General features: G+C 40.5%; 1 pseudogene; it reads left to right on the top strand.

Annotated features, from left to right (window-relative positions):
• Nucleotides 1-3,089: 3,089 nt before the first annotated feature.
• LOC148364552 (U2 spliceosomal RNA) lies at nucleotides 3,090-3,236 on the top strand (annotated as a pseudogene).
• The last annotated feature ends 16,261 nt before the right edge of the window (nucleotides 3,237-19,497 follow it).

The raw sequence follows: 19,497 nt of genomic DNA, 5'->3' as shown, positions 1-19,497 counted from the left end.
TACTATTGCAAAGGTTGTACAGCCTAGAAACGTCGTTTGTTCTTAGAATTCTTTCACAAGATATCCATTTCTTTTTATTTCCTGATATATTGTGTCGCATGATATTACAATTTTTGGTGGCTTATTTAGTCGGTTGCAAGATACACAACTGTACTTAGTCACATTTTTTAGTGGAAGTACAATGTTGGCAACAAGATTCACTTGATAAAATGGGAAATTATTTGAATGCAACACAAACTTTTTCTTCTTTTTTCCGTGTTTTTTTTCTACTTTTTTTTTAAATTGCTTTAAAAAAAGTCTCATTGTGTTCATTTTTTCCGAGCTGTTACTTTTTTCTTTTTGTTCTCCATTTACTTTTTTCCTACGTTTCTTTCTTTTCTTTTTTTCTGGCTTTTTTTTCTAAATGTTTCCTTCTTTTTTTCTCTTCCTTTTGTTTCTTTTTTTCCACAGCTTTTCACTACTTTTTCATTTTGGTATTTTTTTCTTTTTTGTTCCATTCCCCCCTTCTTTTAAGTCATTTTGTGAAAAGTTTTACATAATATTTGGTCATGTTGGGATTAAAGAAGCAAAAACAACCTGAAGAGCCGTTTAGGACCCGAAAGAGCCGGTTCCTTTTAGTGAGCCGAGCCGAAGAAGCCGGTTCTCGACAAACTCTACTAACTTTACTTTTCAACTTCGTTCGACATTGACTTCAAAATACCGCATTTAAGACACGTCAGGAGAACCCGTATATTTTTACCTTTATGGACTGTAACTTTGACTTAAGTCGCTTCTTAATTAGTAATTTTGAGCCCTCATTTTTGTGCGCTGGCTAGATTTTCTTGGGCGCTGAGAATGTGCGAGCAGTGCGCAATTGCGCACGCGCGCAGCTTAGAGGGAACACTGGTCAAATCTATAAAATCCTTCACTAATTTACTCATTAATTCTAGTGTTTGAATCGGCAAAGGGAGCTACAAATCTTAGCGCCCGTAATGCTAGCGTTCAGCCACAACTACTTATGTACGCGACCTCTGAAAGACAAACAGTGTTGATTAAAACAGCGGCCGAGATGACACACTCGCTTTTGAAATCACTTGATGATTACGCACGCGTCTAGTCGTCCTTGTGGAACTCGCTGCAGGTGCCTGCTGTCACATAAAGACGCCTGCGTGATGAGTTATGGTTTTGTTTTTTTAATATTTACTTTTGTTTGTTTGCGCACGGCAAAGGTGACTTTGACAACTGCCGCCGTTTCGTTTTCGAGCGGAATAAATTAAAGCGTTAAACGGGGCCCGCGTGTCTGGTCGGCGAATCGGTCGGCAGCCGGCACGGCTCCATCGGGAAAGTGGGCTGTCGTCTGTGATTTTGCCGCTGACCGGCAAAAAAGTCGTTCTCCATTTCACACTTGCACAGTATGCAATACAAAATACAAGCGAGCCACACACAGTATAAGCATTGCCGTGAGTTTAACTCGTCCTGCTGGCCATAATGGGTATTGTTTAACCTACCGATCTCGATGTGCATTTGACTCAGAAGCATTGCAAAAAGATGAATGAAACATGCCTTGACCAGAGCAGTGTTTCTCAACAGGCGGGTTGGGACCCAAAAGTTTGTTGGGGACCCGTTTTCAGTGGGTTGGCGGTCTTATCTATGTCAAAATAATGCTAAGAAGAGAAAAAAAACGCAGGGTCAATTGCACTCCTTAACAGTAGCGATAATGCCCTGCTCAATCTCTTCTTCCTGTTCTGGGCTGTCCCAATAGTGTTTGAGAGGAACCATATCTCATTTTATTGTGATTTTGTTTGTTTTATTTCATTTTTTTTACCCATAATAATGGGTCCCGTTTTAGGTTCAGAGCTTTGCTGGTGCTTTTTTTGAAAAAAAATTATCTACCGTTTTCATTATATTTTAAGCCTATCCCGTCCTTTATCAAGGAAGAGAGCATTTTTAAATTGCTTTAATTTTCAGTGGTGCTTGGCTTGAATTTGAGTGCTTGAGCTCTCCCAAAAACGGGCTGGTACGCCCATGGTTCCAAGAAAGTCGGTAATAATGGGAAGGAAAAATAGAAAACAGTGAAAACAATGTTCGAGTTGAAGAAGGAAATGAGTGCGAAAGACAAAAAAAAGTGTTTCCCATCGAAGCACTGCTTAAAGGTAGAGTTTAAGGTTTTGAAAAAAAGTTATATATTTAGCTTTTTAAGTATATTAATGTTTATTATTAACATAATTAAATATTTAATGATTAGATAGAGATTTTATTAATATTTTAGGGATGAATTTCTTTTAGTCTCTAGCTATTCTGAAGCAGTTTTGTAGGGCTTAAATGCTGTGTAGGGTTACATGAGAGTTTATTTAGTACTCGAAGTTGTTTCGAGTGTGTTACTTTTCTATACTAGATATTTCCGTGCTGATTCTGCAAAAATCGCCATCTAACCCCTTAGGGACATTGGTAATCTAGTTCATCCAATCCAGTTTGTCACTAATACGTACCGTAAATTCCGGACTATAAACCGCTACTTTTTTCCCCAACTTTCAACCCTGCGGCTTATTCAGTGATGCGGCCAATTTATGTAATTTTTTTAACAGCCGCTAGCGGCGCTCGAGTGTTGCTACCATTAACTGCCCTGTCAAAGCTATATTATTATTATTAAAGCTTTGAAAACTATCTCGGTGTACCGTCTTTCTTTGTGTAACCCGTGTATAATATGTATTTGCAACTGTATATTTTTGTAATGTATTTATTTGTATTTATTTTAGACACTTATTCTGATTTGACGGGTGAACGAAAAATGAGGGGCGGAACAAACGCGGGGTGCCGAGTTTAAGTGGGGACCGCTAAAGGTAAGGGACAGACAAGGAAAGAAGAGGGGGTAAAAGTTGGTTAAAGAAAAAGGAGTTGCGTGAGTAAATGTGTTCATCTGATATATTTTTCCCACCCTTACCTTTTGAAATATACACTTTTTTCCTTGGATTACTTTCAACGGGACCTGGACTCTGCATCAAACCTTAAGTACCGGTATCATTTTCCCTTCATTTTGCCGGCTGTGATTTTTGGACTGTGTGTGAAGGACATTTAGTTTCAATCGTAAGGTTCTAGTTATGTCTGGACGGATCGCTTCTCGGCTTATTGGCCAAAATTGCTCTGTGTAGTAGCCATGATCTTTGATTTTTGCAATCCGGAGATGGAATAGGAGCTTGCTCTGTCCACTCAACGCATCGGCCCGGTATTGCAGTACCTCCGGGAACGGTGCATTCGCAATGATCGCAGCAAGGCTTTAGGGCTAGGACCTTAGCTTGGCCTTTTGGCTGAGAGTAAGTGTCCCGGCTCCTAGGCTTTGTAGCGTATTATGAACTGACCGATAACGGATAATGGATAATGAATAACGAAGATAGAACAATAACCCTTAAAAACCCCAAAACCCCATATAGTTTCAATCGCGGGACTTGAAGTCGGGTTTGGGTTAATTTTGTGTTTGTGTTACATGTTTAAATGTGGGCGCATGCGGCTTATATACAGGTGCGGCCTGTGTATGTACAAAATCGGTTTTCCTCTCAAAATGTGGTGGGTGCGGCTTATAATCAGGTGCGCTCTATAGTCCAGAATTTATGGTACTTTTTCCTTTGCCCAGTGTCGTCTGCACTGAAGGTAAATACATTGGTATCCTTGTTTGCAGTATTTTGTGACATTCTCCCCAAAAACTTTGCTATCATTTTCTTTTAAAACCATTATTTAGGACAAAAATGAGCTTTAATACTTTTAACTGGGGTATGGAGACCAATTTTAAGTGGTATATTTACATTGAAATGGGACACAGGCTATGGCAAGATTATTATTTCATAGATTTGATCAAATCATCTAACGTCAGTGAACTAAAATGTGCTAAAATATTAGCTTTTGACTGCGGAGCGGATTTGGCAGATTATTTGAATTTTGTCTTAGAAAACACGATATGGCTCTCAAGTTAAAAAAAAATTATATATATTTCTGCTTTTATGTGCCTTTGGTTCAAAAATGTTTCCAAACCCCTACACTACACAAGAGAGCGACGTCTGGTGGTTAAATAATACATGCTGTCCCTTTAATATTCTGTCCGGCAATGGCTAAGTGTGCGTGTTAGTGTGTAAGTAGGAAGCAACGTATAATGTTTACAAAGCGCCCTCCTTCGATGAACACATTAGCCACATCCACAAGATATTTCCCCTAGTAAAATTCTCCATTACATGGGTCAATAGAGGGCGACGCGAGAAGAATAAATAAAGCCGCCTCCACACGCACACACCCGCTAGATGACACTTGCTGTCAGCCCGTCTGATTGCCTGTTAGCGCCTCTCACCTAGCACCGCAAATGCCCTTTTTTGCCAACAGGCGGGCGCCGCTAACGAACGCGCAATGACAGTACCCGGTGCCGGATTCCTGCCTCGGAAGATTTTCCCACGGGTCGCTTTTGTATGACAGCGGCGAAACAAATAGTGTCAGAAACTCATCTGGTGGCCGAGATTAAAAAATTTTGAGAGCGGCCCCGTGTTACCGAAGATCATTCTCGAGAGGGAGGGGCCTGCAAAACGGGGCGGGGCTTCATGTTGTCCAATGGGGCGGCAGTAGCTCAGGAGGTAGAGCGATCGTTTTAGGATTAAGGGATCCCAGTTCGAATGCCGGCTTGTCCGTGTTACATGTCGAAGTGTCCTTGGGTAAGACACTGAACCCCATGGCTGCACAGATCACGGCCGCTATTGGGAAATGTGAAGCACATTGTAAAGCGCTTTGGGAAGTCATTGACTTGAAAAGCTCTATATAAATGCAGATCATTTCATTTCAATTACATTCTGAGGATTATTGAGGGGGGAGGGTAAAAGAACGCACAAGACGTGGATATGTTTTTCTTTTACGTATTGCTATCACATGATATTGACCACGGTTCGTATTGCTATTGCTATTTTCTGTTAAGCTAGCCACTGTGTGTCAAACAAGCTAGCTTCTATTTGGAATGTCTGTGATGCGAACAGCTTGTTCTAGTGATGCCTGTGTTGTCGGGTGGCTAACATCTCTAAGGTTAATGCTATTGTCTGTCAAGCTAGCCACTCATTTACAAATAAGGTAACTAGTAACAATAAAGTCTGTAACGCAAGCCATTTCTTCTGGTAATGACTGCATAGAGTCGGACTACATGTGAGAAGCTAATGCTATTGTAATTCAAGCTAGCCACTCACGCAAGTGATAAAGAAGCTAGCTGCTAATTATAATCTATTTGACACAAGTTACCTATTCTAGCGATGCCGGGCTTTGAGGCTGTTGAGTGGCAACTTTAAAGCTAATGCTATTGGTTGCATTGGTAAGGTTAGCTGCAAATGTTAGTGACAGCAAAGCTAGTTTCTAAAATGCAACTCTATTTGGCAAGTCTACCCCCTAATATAAGTCTTCATATTGGCAAAGCTAGCCGTTATGTCTAATAACAGCTGCAGTGTGTTAAGCATACACGGTCGCTAATGTTATATGTTGCTAATAATGTTAGTAATAGAGAAGCTAGTTTCTAAATATTGTTATCAATTCTGCCTGATACTATAAGTCTACGCATCAGCAAAGCTATTATATGTTCTTTCTAAGGATGACTGCTGTGAGTACAGCATCTGCGACACTCATGGCTAATGCTAATTGCTGTGTTAACAAGGCTATCTGCAAATGTTAGTAATAGAGAAGCTAATTGTGGTCCATTTACTCAATACTATTTTATTATAGTGTCTGCATCTGCAAAACGGGAAGCTTATTGCTAGCGATGCCTGCAGTGAGTCTGATGAGTAGTAGTAAAGTTAGCGGCAAATGTTAGTAGCAGGAAATTTGGCTTCTAAATGTCAAAGTCGTTTTGGCAACCCTAGCCTCTAATATAAATCTCCGCATTGTCAAAAAGTTAGCTGATATTCCTAGCGACGGCTGCACTTAGCTTAGCGACAAATGTAATGCTAATAGCTAACAATAAAAGCTACGTTGGCAAAGTTAGCCGCAAATGTTACAGAGAAGTAAATTTCTGACTATTGTCAATTTCGCAAATTTACCCCCTTAATACTGTAAGACCCTGCATCGGCTAAGCTATTATCTGCTATGTCAAGCGATGTCTGCTGTAAGTATGCAAGCATTTATGACACTCACCGCTAATGCTAATTGCTGCGTGACAAAGCTAGCTTCGACCATAGTAACAGAAAAGCTAGCCGCTGAAGTGAGTGGCCTCTTTGACAAATCTACTCAATCTTAGCAATGAATATGGTGAGTCTAGTGTTCATGATGCTAGCCGCGAATTTTAGTAGCCGCAAATATGAGTATGTTTACTTATGCTGAATCTACGCTATACTATTCCATGCATTACTCGTGTCCAAAACTAAGTACGCTAATTGCTAATGTTAATGGCTGTGTTGACAAAGCTAGTCACTAATATTAGTGACAAAGGAGCTAGCTTCTTAAGGTAGCACCCAATTTGGCAAATGTACTCATTTAAGCTAGCCTCAGATGTTAGCGACAGAGAGGCTAGTTTGTTAATATCGTCATAAATTTAGCAGATTTACCCGTAATATAAGGATCCATAAAGCTAGTGTCATTTTACCAAACTTAGCACTTTGTGCTAAAACTAGCGTCCGTGACATTGATTGCTAATGCTAATGGCTGTGTTGACAAAGCTAGTCACTAATCTTAGTGACAAAGGAGCTAGCTTCTTAAGGTAGCACCCAATTTGTCAAATGTACGCATTAATTCTCATTCTTGAGTCGGCAAAGCTAGCTACAAATCATAGTGTGCCGCTAGCACATGAGCTGACGTGGCAGAAATAGAGTCTGGTATCGCCAAAAATAGGGTGAGAGCGGGTGCCTCATTAAAGTTTTGCTTCCGATACTTTTTTAATGAAACCGGCAAAGCAAAGCAGGACGGCATGAAATGAGGGACATTTTATTCGCTTTCTTTCCTCGTTAAGCGTAAATTATGTAGGCCGGCTGAGTTTGTGCCGAGCTTGGGCTTGGCTTTCTCTTTCGTCTTGACGCTAGGTAGCAACTTTAGAACCTTCAATTGGATATTTTGAAGTATTTAGTTCCCTATATCTGACCAAATCAGATATAGGGAACTAGATGATTATTTTTTATACTGTACAGTAAACCCCGGGAAACAGTATTTATCTGTTTTGGAATGGAATAGCCATATGGATGTAACCTATGCTAATTAGCTCATGTGTTTTAATTTGTTAAACACTAGTAAATGTATATAATTACTACTTATGTAAAGAATACATGTATTCCATCCTGAAAATTAGATTATCAACCCACTTTAGATATACTTTGACTTTTAGATTATTTTTCGCATAAATAAGACAAAATTCTTGAAATAAGCAAATTTGTTTGATCTATTTTTATTATTTGATCGTATTTCTAAACGTTTTATACAGTGTGATAACGATTATCAGCCAATGGGTCGGTTTTTTTTTTTCGCAGCCTCTGTGCATTGCTGGTTGAACAATATTCTGTGTTCCATTATCTCATATTGCATATTGGTGCAAGATGGAAGCAACAGAGCAGATTTTTTCTCAGTAATATTTTTTTTTCTGTCATTTTTTTTTTTCCGCTGTTTTGTCCACCAAAAGTTAAACTCACTCATGCATCCACGATCCATTATCTGTATTGCCGCAAATGGAGACAGCTAGAGAACACTTCTGTCTGTCTTTCTGGCCCGGTAGCTTTGTTGTTTTTTGTTGTTGTTTTTTTTGCCGTCCTGTCCACCAAAAAAGTGAACTGCAATTGTGCGGCCTCGATCTATTATCACTCATTGCATATTGCAGCGAACAGGGTTGGTCAGAGCACCCTTTTGCTGGGCCTGGCAGGTGTTTCATTGCCGTTTTCTCCACCACAATGCGGGAGGCATGCCGTTCTGGTCCGCCTAAAATGCGGTAACGATCAATTGTCCCAGGTCGACTATTGCTGCAAGCGGTGCCCGGCAGAACAAATGTTATATTAGGTTTAAGTCACTGAAGAAGGCCACTGTGTCCGCCTGACATGTACTGCGCTTTTTTGGCTGGGATTCATTATCCCCTGTCGACTATTGCTGGGAGCGGGGCCCGACAGAGCAAATTTGTGGCTCGTGCTGCAGCTCATTTTTTTTCCGCTCTTTCTGCCTAAAATGAACAGCACCCGAGACGGTGATCCATTATCCCAAATCCTATATTGACGCGAGGGGAAACCAGCAGAAGGCCCTTGGTGCTGTTGTGGGCCGCCTAAAATCATTTGCATGGTTTTGGCAATGATCTAGTATCCCTGAGAGCAAAGCCTGAGAGCAAATTTGTTACATGCTTTACAGTTCTTTTTTGTTTTTCCATCTAAAATGAACAGCACCAGTACAACTGCGAACCGCAAGCAGTACCAGCAGAAGGCCCTTTTGACATGATGTGTGCTATTCTGGCCCACTTAAAAAGAATTGCACAGTTGTGGTAGCGATTGATTATCCCCAGGTGACTATTACTTAGAGCAGGGGGTCGGCAGAGCGTTTTTTTGGGTGTTCAGGCCACTAAAGCATCCTATAGTGGTCCGCCTCAAATGAACTGCTCTGTTTTTGGGAGCAATCCGTCATCCCAGGTAGACTATTGCTGACATTAGGGGCACAGAAAGCAATTTTTTGTCATGTGTGTCAACTTTTTTTATCTGTTCCTTCTGCCTAGAACGAAGAGCGCCCCTGCAGCCGCGATCCAGTATCTTCAATCCCATATTGCCACGAGAAAGAACAAGCAGAAGGCACATTGTGCCATTGTGGTACACCTAAAATAATCTGCAGTGTTTTGGCCGCGATCCATTATCCCCAGTCCACTATTGCTTAGAGCAGAGGCTGAGAGAAAATTAGCGGCGTGTGTCAGAGCTCTTTTCTTCGTTCTTTCAGCCTAAAATGAACAGCACGCATGCGGCCATGATCCATTATCCCAGGTCAACTATTGTGAGCCGTGGCTGGCAGGCTGCATGTTAAAAACAGCGGGTGACTGCAAAGATTTTTGCATATCTAGGGGGTTTTGGTCCTCATTAACCTTGATAAACGAAGGATTACATCGTTTAAAAAAATAGATAAAATCACTCAAGGTATAAAGTTCAAAGATTGACAAAATATTGATCCCGGATAAGGAACGTTGCGAACGCTTTTAAAGGCCTAATGGGAAGTCCCCGACCCCCCCCCCCCCCCCTTAATTAAGACACGTGAATAATTCAAGCGGTCATAAGCGTCCCATAATTCTTTAAAGATAACGGCGTGTAAATTTGGGATAAAAATGTCACTTTGGATTTTTTTTCTTTTTGGGGAACATCCCTCAAGTGGACCGAGCTCTCCTCTTAATCTGGTTTGTATTCCTTGAGCTGCGGGATTTAATAGGCTAATAGCCCCCCCCCCAGTTATTGCCTCCCTTTTGTCAGTTAGTTGAGGAAATAAATAGCTAAAATGGAAATTAATTTGGGATAAATTACACAGCTTCTCGCTCTCTCCGCCTCGGCTTGTAATTACTCTAACATAACATTTATTATTTTACTAAGAACGTGTTTAGCGCTGGATGGAAGTAGCTCATTTTCTTTAATGTTTTCACATCGGAAGACTTATAACTAGCTTAATAGCTGCTACTTGTTAAAATGACGACGCAGAAATGGCTTCGGACACCTTTTTCAAGTGGCAACATTATTAGGGATGCACAATAACTTCCTGCACCTTCAGACCGAAGCTTTATTTTTCATATTTTTTCAGGAGGAAAAAAAAAATTGATATTGATTCTTTGAGAAAACATAAAAACACAATTTTTTCTTGTGTATATTTTCTTTACATTTACAATAATGTACAGTTCTGTTAAATAGGCCTTGGAAAAGCTTTGTCTGCTCAGAATTTGATTATGTATGACCAATGAAAGGTGACTTAAGTATTTTTTGTCAGAACCCAAACAGATTGAGGACCCAGGCGCGTAACGTTTTCACACAAGTTTTATTTTGCGGGAATAGGGCAGTCATGCGCGTGAACACAAACGCCAGTGATTCGGTGATTGCTGGGCGGAAGAGGAAGGCAGAGGCAGACGAGATCAAAACTGGACAGGACAAATGGGATCGATTCCACATACAGGATACACAGGCAAGATACCGGACAGAACGGGATAGACGTGATCGATACCTGATCCTGGATACACAAACAAGATACCGGACAGGACGGGACAGACAGGATCGATACAGGATACTGGAGCAAGGTACCGGACAGGACAGACGGGATCGATACCGGATACTGGATACAACAGCAAGATACCGGACAAGACGGGACAGACAGGATCGATACCGGATACTGGATACACGAGCAAGATAGCAGACAGGACGGGACAGACGTGATCGATACCTGATCCTGGATACACAAACAAGATACCGGACAGGACGGGACAGACAGGATCGATACAGGATACTGGAGCAAGGTACCGGACAGGACAGACGAGATCGATACCGGATACTGGATACAACAGCAAGATACCGGACAAGACGGGACAGACAGGATCGATACCGGATACTGGATACACGAGCAAGATAGCAGACAGGACGGGACAGACGGGATCGATACCAGATACTGGATACACAAACAAGATACCGGACAGGACGGGACAGACAGGATCGATACAGGATACTGGAGCAAGGTACCGGACAGGACAGACGGGATCGATACCGGATACTGGATACAACAGCAAGATACCGGACAAGACGGGACAGACAGGATCGATACCGGATACTGGATACACGAGCAAGATAGCAGACAGGACGGGACAGACGGGATCGATACCAGATACTGGAGACTGGAGCAAGATAATGGACTAGGCAGGAGAGACGGAATCGATACCGGGTACTGGATACACAAGCAAGATACCAGACAGCACAAGACAGGCGGGATCAATACTGGAGATAGATACCAGACAGGACGAGACAGACAGGATCGATACCGGATACTGGAGCAAGATTCCAGACAGGACGAAACCGACGGGATCAATACCGGATACTGGAGACTGGAGCAAGGTACTGGATAGGACGAGACATGCGGGATCGATACTGGATACTGGATACATGAGCAGGATACCGGACAGAGTCAAAATACAAGTCTTGCAAGTGCAGAGGTTCGTTGACGGACTGACAAGGAGTGAATGGGAGCACTGAGTTTAAATAGGAGGGGAGCCAATCAGGCAACGAGCAACAGCTGGCACCAAATGAGCGGGCCCAGGTGAGGGCAATGGGCAATCGTGACATTTTTTAATCCCATTAGCAGAAAATGTTAGTTATTTCATTTATTATTTGTTATCATTTTACAATACAGGTAGCATCCGTCTTACAACTGGTATCGGTTCTGACTGAATGACTCATCTTATTTTATTCTTGAGTGGTCCGGTGTGCCAACTGGATGCTAAAATTGCCGTATGAGTTGCCGGATTGCTACACGCTGCAGTGCTAAACTTTGAATCAGAAAGATGAGCATCTGCTGGAATAAATTAATACCTGATGGTCAGTGTCATAATAAAAGGTGGATTTATATTGAGCAAATTGTATCTGCAAACATCTGCAAATGATCAAACCCGCCAAACGTAAACCGCGATACGGCGAGGGCTTACTGTACACATTTTGTAAATATTTGTGCTATTCATGGTATTTTAGGTCTACATTTTATTCTTATTTTAGGTATTCTGGAACGCCTAGGAACGAATCAAAATAATTAGAATGACTTTATATGGGGAAAAATGTTTCAGGACTCGAACAGTTCGTATTTCGGTCAAGTGCCGAGGTACCACTATATAATTAACAACCATCTCTTATTTATAGACTCATTCAATCAAAAGTCATCTTTGACGTTTATATCCGTCATAAATATGCGAGGTCTTTGTTTTGGGGTTAACCTTGGCTGCGGTCTGAATGTTCTGAAGGGACTTTGAGCCTTCGGCTGCAGCTTTTCATATCGCGTTGGAGCCCCTGCGGGAACGCTGGCCGCCGCAAACACGTCTATTGATCCGGCGTCGTACTCGCGCACACGCCGGCTCGAATTGTGTGCGTTTGTGTCGGGTTCAAAAAAATATATATAATAATAATCCTCCAAAGTGGTCACAAATGTCATGATGTGGTATGTGCAGGATCAATGTGTTATTGGTGTCCAGAGTATCCTGTGGACTTTGGCTTTTGCATTAGATTTCTGCGCGGATCTATTCATAGCTGGCCGTGTCATGAAAATATGGCATTACATTTTTTTTTTCTCATGTGAAAAACTCAGGAGACGGGAATTCCATTTACAAATGTTTGCTTTATGTATGCATTATTTATGCATTCATCATTCATTTTTAATCAGTGCTACTTAAAAAGACGACTTTATTTCTCTGCACTTATTTTGCAGTTGTAAACGTTCCACTCAAATAAAATATGGAAAATTATCTCCAATATAGCAACAAATATATCCTTTTTTACTTACTAAGACTAGTAATCCGATTTTGTTCTTATTCCTTTGGGTTTTTTTCGATACCTGGTTTGTAGAATTATTTCCAAAATTGGAGTATATTTTTTTAATTTTTACTATATTTTGAGTTGATCTAGCAAATAACAAATAATAAAAGTGTCTGATCTGGGTTTGGTTCTTGAGATTGTTTTTACGTTGAAGAAACTTAATATTAGCAAAACTATCAAATGTATTTGATAAAAGCCCATTAAATGGAAAGAGTGTGGAAGAGATTGACAAATGTTTTTATTTTAGAATATGTTTTTCCGAGTTGAATACTTATTAAAATCCATTAAAAAATACTAAATAATATACTAATTTAGAATATGTCATTATTACGATGCTTTTTTAAAAATAATTGACACTTAAAATAAACCAAACTTTCTGCATATAATAATTTTTATTTGCTGTGTTTTCTTTAACATAAACATATTACTAAGTAGGGTGATGCAGAGGTTCAGGGTTCAAATCCAGCTAACGCAACCTCCCCCTGTGGAGTTTGCATGTTCTCCTCGTGCCTGCGTGGGTTTCCTCCTGGTACTCTGGTTTCCTCCCACAAAAACATTCATGTCAGGTTAATTGGCTGGTCCAAATTGTTGTCTGTCTCTGTGTGCCCTGCGACTGTCTGGCAACCAGTTCTAGGTGTCCCCTACCCACTGCCTGTAGATTGCTGGGATGGGCTCCAGCACCCCCGCGACCCTACTGAGGATAAGCAATTCAGATAATGATGGATGGATCGATATTACTAATTACTTAATACTTTATTTTTTTTTACTTTTTGCTGTTTTTTCTGACAAATATAATACTTTTCTGGATATTGAGTAATATGTCTGCAGAGTTTTCTTTACACTAAAAACATTTTGAGTGTTTTTTTAAGCTATGTTTTTTTTTTACAAAATAATCAAAATCTATATTATTATTTTCTATCCATGTATTTGAGTATTTTTCCATTTTTACTTTATTTGTTTTTTTTTTAACAAATATGATTCTTAGAATGAATAAACTTTTCTACCCACTGGGGTTTGCTTTTTATAAAGATGAAAAAAACCCTCAAATATATAGTATTATTTTACCGTTTTATTCTGCCCTTGGATAATACATTTTGTGGTGTTTTTATGATTTTTTTTTTATGAAATAATTCTAAATAAATTGTTTTACCAGGGGGGTGATATTGTCTGTGTTTCATTTATCTATTTTATTTTATTTTCGAAACATTCTGTTTCGTTCTAACCTTATTACATTAATAAGTGGTCATGTCACATTTATTTGTATAGCCCTTAATCACAAGAAGTCTCAAAGGACCATTTCATCACGCGCTATTTGTCCGCGCTAGACAAAACCACTCTCCAAAATATTAAAAAAATACTAATAATAAATTTAATTTAATTTAAAAATGTGCTTGTTTAAATCCGGAAGTAGCTAACTTTTTCCAAAATGTATACTGTGTCTTATATGCTTGTTGGAGCAGTTTATTCACACAAAAAAACTTTAAAAAAAATACAGCAGTCATAGATAGATACAAGTCTTGATTCGAGATTGAATTGTTAGAAAGCGGTAGATTTTCTCTTTCTTTTTTTAATTGGTGAGCATCCTCAGGGGGAGAAAATTGGTAAAGAGGTAGTGTTTGTTAGTATTTGCATTGTACATATCAAACATTATGTATTTGAAACGGCTAAAGAGAAAACTTAAATCCAATCCATAGTGCAAAGCCGTTTTGAAATTCGGCAGGGAAGAAGAATCGGTAATAAATCTTCTTCACATCCCAGTAGGCTGGATTAATAGCAGATCATTTCCACGTCATAAATATCGGATGCATTTGCGCTGCTAAGCTGCAAGGTGGTCCCAAACCTTTGCGATAAAAAGAAAAAATGAAGCGGGTGGTGTTGAAGTAGGACTTATACCTGTCCTTATCTGGTTGCCAGGTCGGACAAAAAGGGACATTCATCATTTTCAGGGTGAGTGTCACTGAGACAGGCTCGGTCCGGGTCCTGCCACCAGGAGGTACATCGTCCTATAAGGTCCAAACTGTCAGAACCTGAGCCAGAATCAAGGAGACGACAGAATTGTGTGTGTCTTTGAGTTTGTCTCGAGTGTGTTTCTGTCTGTTAAGACCAACAGAGTCGGTGACATTGCGGAGAGCACCAGCTCATTTTTCTCAACGTCAGCCTGCCGTCCCCTCTGATGGATCCCGGGGCCACTTCGGGGCCGAGTGATATATGACTCAAGTTGTACTCGGAAACTTTCGCTGTCGTTTTAACGGCCTCGCATAGTGATGAAAATGAAAACAAATTGAGCATTTTAATTTGTATTCTGACCGGACACTAAAAAGGGAAATGATTCATTACGGACAAGGAATTGGAATCAAAGTGTACAGAAACAGAACAACGAACATAAACACTCTACAGGCCATACAGTATATCACAAAAGTCAGTCCACTCGTCAGATTTCTGGAGAGATTTCAATATAGTGTTTAGTAGGACAACACTAAAGAAACCTTGCTTTGACACAATGAAAGGAAGTCTGTGTAACACTATTATAGCACTGTAAAAAGCCCTTGCAAACAAATGTGAGTACACCCTCAAGTGAAAGTTCCTGGTGTTTATGGTCTAAGTCTTTTTAATTTGTCTTGTTCGTTAATTCGTATTTGAATATGACCATGAGCAACAGGAGTTTCAAGGAGCAGGGCGATGTGTCCGCAAGTGGCTGATGAAGGAATTTGAGGCTTGGAAACCTCTTCCACAGGTTTGACACCAGTTGGTGAAGGGTATGTTGGCTGCATTTCACCTCGTGTCAAGCGTTTTTACTTCGCAGCATCAGATCGAAGTGTTTTTGAGTGGAGGGCACTCTTTTGACTCAGGCTTCACCAGGCTGTTCTTTCAGATGCAGCGTTTTGCCAGGTGTTGATGTCAATGGTGAAGTCTGTCAGGTAGGCCTTCAGGGTGTCTCTGTAGTGCTTTCGCTGACCTCCAGCTTTTCTTTGTCCACAAGTGAGTTCACCGAAGAAGTTGTTCGGGGATTTGTGAGTCCTCCATTCGAGAGACACGACCAGCCCAGGAGAGCATAATGGTGATGACACTCAGGAACTCTGCCCTCTCCAGCACCTGGATTCCGGTCTGAGTACTTCCAGGCTGACCTACCACCTCTTCAATCCCTGAAGCAATGCTGACGGCACCTCCCTCCCTTAGATAGCATTTTGGATGTGACGCTGTGCACTCAGCTTCTTTGGACAGCCACAACAAGCCCTGTTGTGAGTGGAGCCAGATTTTTTTTAAATGCTGGAGGGTCTTGGCCACTGTACTCCAGCTCAACTTCAGGGAGTTGGCAATCAGATTGTAGCCTATTGGCAGCCTGTTGTGCCACAATTTATTTTTTAAAAGGTCCCCAGAGAGTTCCTTGCCATGGTGTGCCATTAGGAAGCTTTAGTAACCAGTGTACTTCAAATTGAACACACCTGCTCCATATTTATACCTTAGACCTAGTAAGAATAACCAGTCACATGGTATTTTGGAGGAAAAATGACAAGCAGTGCTTTGTTTGGACATATGGGGGGTGTTGTGCCTTTGGGGTGTACTCTTGTTGCCATGGGTTTGTAGTTGTTGATGGCTATATTTTCAGTTTAAGGAGAAATCTAAGTATATTTTGCTTTATAAGCTTTACACAAGATTTTTTTACTGTGTCAAAGTGATGTTTTTCCAGTGTTGTTCTATTAAACATTAAAATGAAATCACTACAGAAATGTGAGTGGTGTACTTCCTCTTGTGACATGCTGTACCAGTATTTCTTAACTGGTGGGTCGGGACTCAAAAGTGGGTTACAGACCTTTTTTCAGTAGGTCGCAGGCTTTTGTCAAATATGTTAGGGAGAACTCACCAGTTTTCAGTGTAGATCTAATGAAACAATAGTTATTGGTGTTGTAGAAGACTATGTCTGGTTTGGACATTGAAGACGAGGACGCAAGTTTTGGGAAGGGAAAATAAGATTATTGATATAAAAGATGACAACAGTAATTTTCAGGGTTGAAAAAGAAGACTTAATTTTCAGTATGGGTTAAGAAGACATTCGTTTTTAATGCGTAAGGATACTTCACAAATGTTCAGTTTAGAGGAAGCTGACAATTGTTTTCAGGGTGTGAGTAGCGAGTTTTTGGTGTTAAAAAAGGGTGTTAATTTTCAGGGCAGAATAGCACATTTTTAACATATAATAATCCAAAAATAGTTGTCATCATTAAAAAAAAAGTATCAATATTTCAGTGTAAGACAACAATTACAGGGTAATGGAGGCCAATAGTGTTTCAGGCGAAAAAGACGACAATAATTTCTTCAAAAATGTGTTCTAATGCAAAAAAAATACATGATTTTCTAGCGAACATGATTTCTAACTGACTAGTTTTAAAAGTTGACTGAGCCTAGTTTTACTCAATCATTAAATCTTGGTAATGACATAGTAACAAAATAGCAACAACATAGTAATAACCTGAAGTTATTTTAGAAATTAATATCCAATCGCGCTAATCAATTACCAAAAAAGTAACTTTCAACTTCAAAAAGGTGAATGACCTGTGCTCTTTTGGATTCGAGTCAGGAAATTCATTGTGTACGATTTATTTTTGTTCATACAAGCAGCATTCAAATTCAACCCACTTCCTATTCAGATTGCATATTTCTAGAGTGGCGGTCACTATTTGCATAAGCTAGCATTGCACAGGATCAATTTGATTGTTTATGTTCATATCTATTATGCAAGTTTTTACAAATCCAGCACATGCAGATATGCCAAATTGAGACAGAAAGGACAAGGCTAAAAATGAAAAAATGAAAATGCAAGCATTGGATGAGTGTATCGCATCGGTTTTCACGGCGTCCTGCACATCCAATATTCTACGACTGTCCATTATTCTCCAATTTCGGCCCCCGTCAGCATGGGGACCCCTGGGGGGCTGTGGAGGAAACGTTTCCGCCGCTGCCATCTGTGGCGATGGGAGGACATATTGGAAATCAAAGAGGCAACAGGAGGAGGGCACGGGGGGGCGCCTCCCTCGACTCCGGTCAGGCTCCTCTTTGACCGCTACCCGCTGTGTGGTAAGAGCATTGACACCTTGGACTTTCAGGTAAGAACTGAAAATAAATAAGTGTAAACTGCTAATTGATTCTGCTAATTATGTGTTCAGCAACCTTTCGTTTTCCAAAGAGAGTCTCAACAGATGCATAAGGTGTGTTATTTTGGTTGCAGCGGAATCATCTCGATTACTATAAGACCGTGAAAACTGTTTCAGGGTACACAACCATCACACCAACCATTGGTTCAGTCTTGGAAGCAGAGGTGAGTAGAGTAGCCAAAAATAGTACTCAAATACTTTTACTTCAGAATAATATAACTCAACTAGAAGTAAAAGTAGTCATCCAAATGTAAAAAGTAAAAAAAAAAGGATGTGTGTAAATAAGGTTGGATGAACGAACACAGTTTGTACATATTACAGTGATACTTGCTTTAGATTTCTGTTTCAATTTGCATCTGCTCACTGAGGTTATTCACTCATTTTTTATAATATCTGTCTGACTGCGTAAAGGTCAGTTTGACTACACCCTGTTGGGAATTAAATATCAAAATCTATCGTTTACCAAATTGTTCAAATTAGTTATCTGACTCCATTAACCAAACACAACCTGCATTCACCCAACAATTTACAATTTGTTTCTTGATGGAAAAGATGGACAAGAAAGCCGACATTTTCACACGGGGGGCAGATTTAATTTCCTTAACAATTTAACTAGGTGTACTCCATCGAAAACGCCATTGGCGTCTGTGTGAAGCCTTCTCCTGAAGTCCTTTAGTTGTCTTCCTGTTGGCCCACATCTCCCCGCAAGATGGTGTGCCGGCTCCTCCCATGGGCGTGCCAATAAAGCCCCCTGGGCTTCACCATCTCGGAGAAGAGCGTCGCGATGTCTGGCTATACTCAAAACAACACCGACCGTTTCTACGTCATCAGGGCCTTTCTGCATCAACATTTTCTACTAGGGTGCCCTGACATCGCACCACAGCCCAGCCAGTGAATATCTTTTGCATTAAATGTAATTTGTATTCGATCATATAAAATCCTTTACAGTCAAATGTATAAAATCCTTCAACCCTCAACGGAGATGATATTGTATTTTTTTTACTTTTTTTTGTACTCTTAAATTAAATTTTTTATTCTAAATGTTTTGCTATATTTTTGTATTGAAATGAGACAAAGGAGAAGCATTAATGCTTTAGTTTCTATTGTTGTTTTCCAGTATTTTTAACTTGTTTCTCATAAAAATATAAACAAATAGTGGCCCAAATTTAAAGCAAACATGATGCAACAGCATTTGACTATCGAAACTGAAGTCATTGCTGACTTGCAGAAGCTTCTAGGACAAAAAAATCTGTTGGCAGAATAACCGCACAATTAATTGCTCATTACAATAATATCAATAAAAACGCACACACTCACTCCCCATCTGGGGGCCCGGGGTGACACGCCAAGCACCGTGACGGGACAGCAGGGGCCCCGTAGTGAAGATGGGGTCACTGGGACGGCAAAGGTGCAAAGAGAGGAGGGGGCCACATGTACATGTGACCAAGGCCTGAAGATCACGCCAAGGGCACGCAAAACATTTAACTATTTTGTATATATCTATTTTGTGTGTGCATGACTCACCTGTGAGCGAGCGCGTTTGCTGGGAGGCAACTCTTTGTCTTTGTGCTGACAGTATGAATATGATGGAACGCTTTGCTCCTCAGTTTTGGCTCCGCAGAGACCCCGAGCTTTTAGGGCCACAAGTTACACACATTAAGACACACACACACGCATAAGAAGACACACACACACATCTTGGCTGGCGGACTCTTTTCAAGAATGCTCCGGAAAAAACTAAAAAGGGGTCAGTGCTTTTTGGAAAGTCAAATCTGAGGACATAGTTTATGGCTTTTGCAAGTTTTGGGGGGTTCTCTTATGGGAAACTGTCTGGGCTGGCACAACAACCCTGATGTATGTATTATTAAAGATAAGCA

The sequence above is a fragment of the Urocampus carinirostris genome, chromosome 6, assembly GCF_059441175.1.
Source record: "Urocampus carinirostris isolate Australia breed hairy pipefish chromosome 6, RoL_Ucar_1.0, whole genome shotgun sequence".
Lineage (NCBI taxonomy): Eukaryota > Metazoa > Chordata > Actinopteri > Syngnathiformes > Syngnathidae > Urocampus > Urocampus carinirostris.
This window is presented reverse-complemented; position numbering and strand designations above follow the sequence as displayed.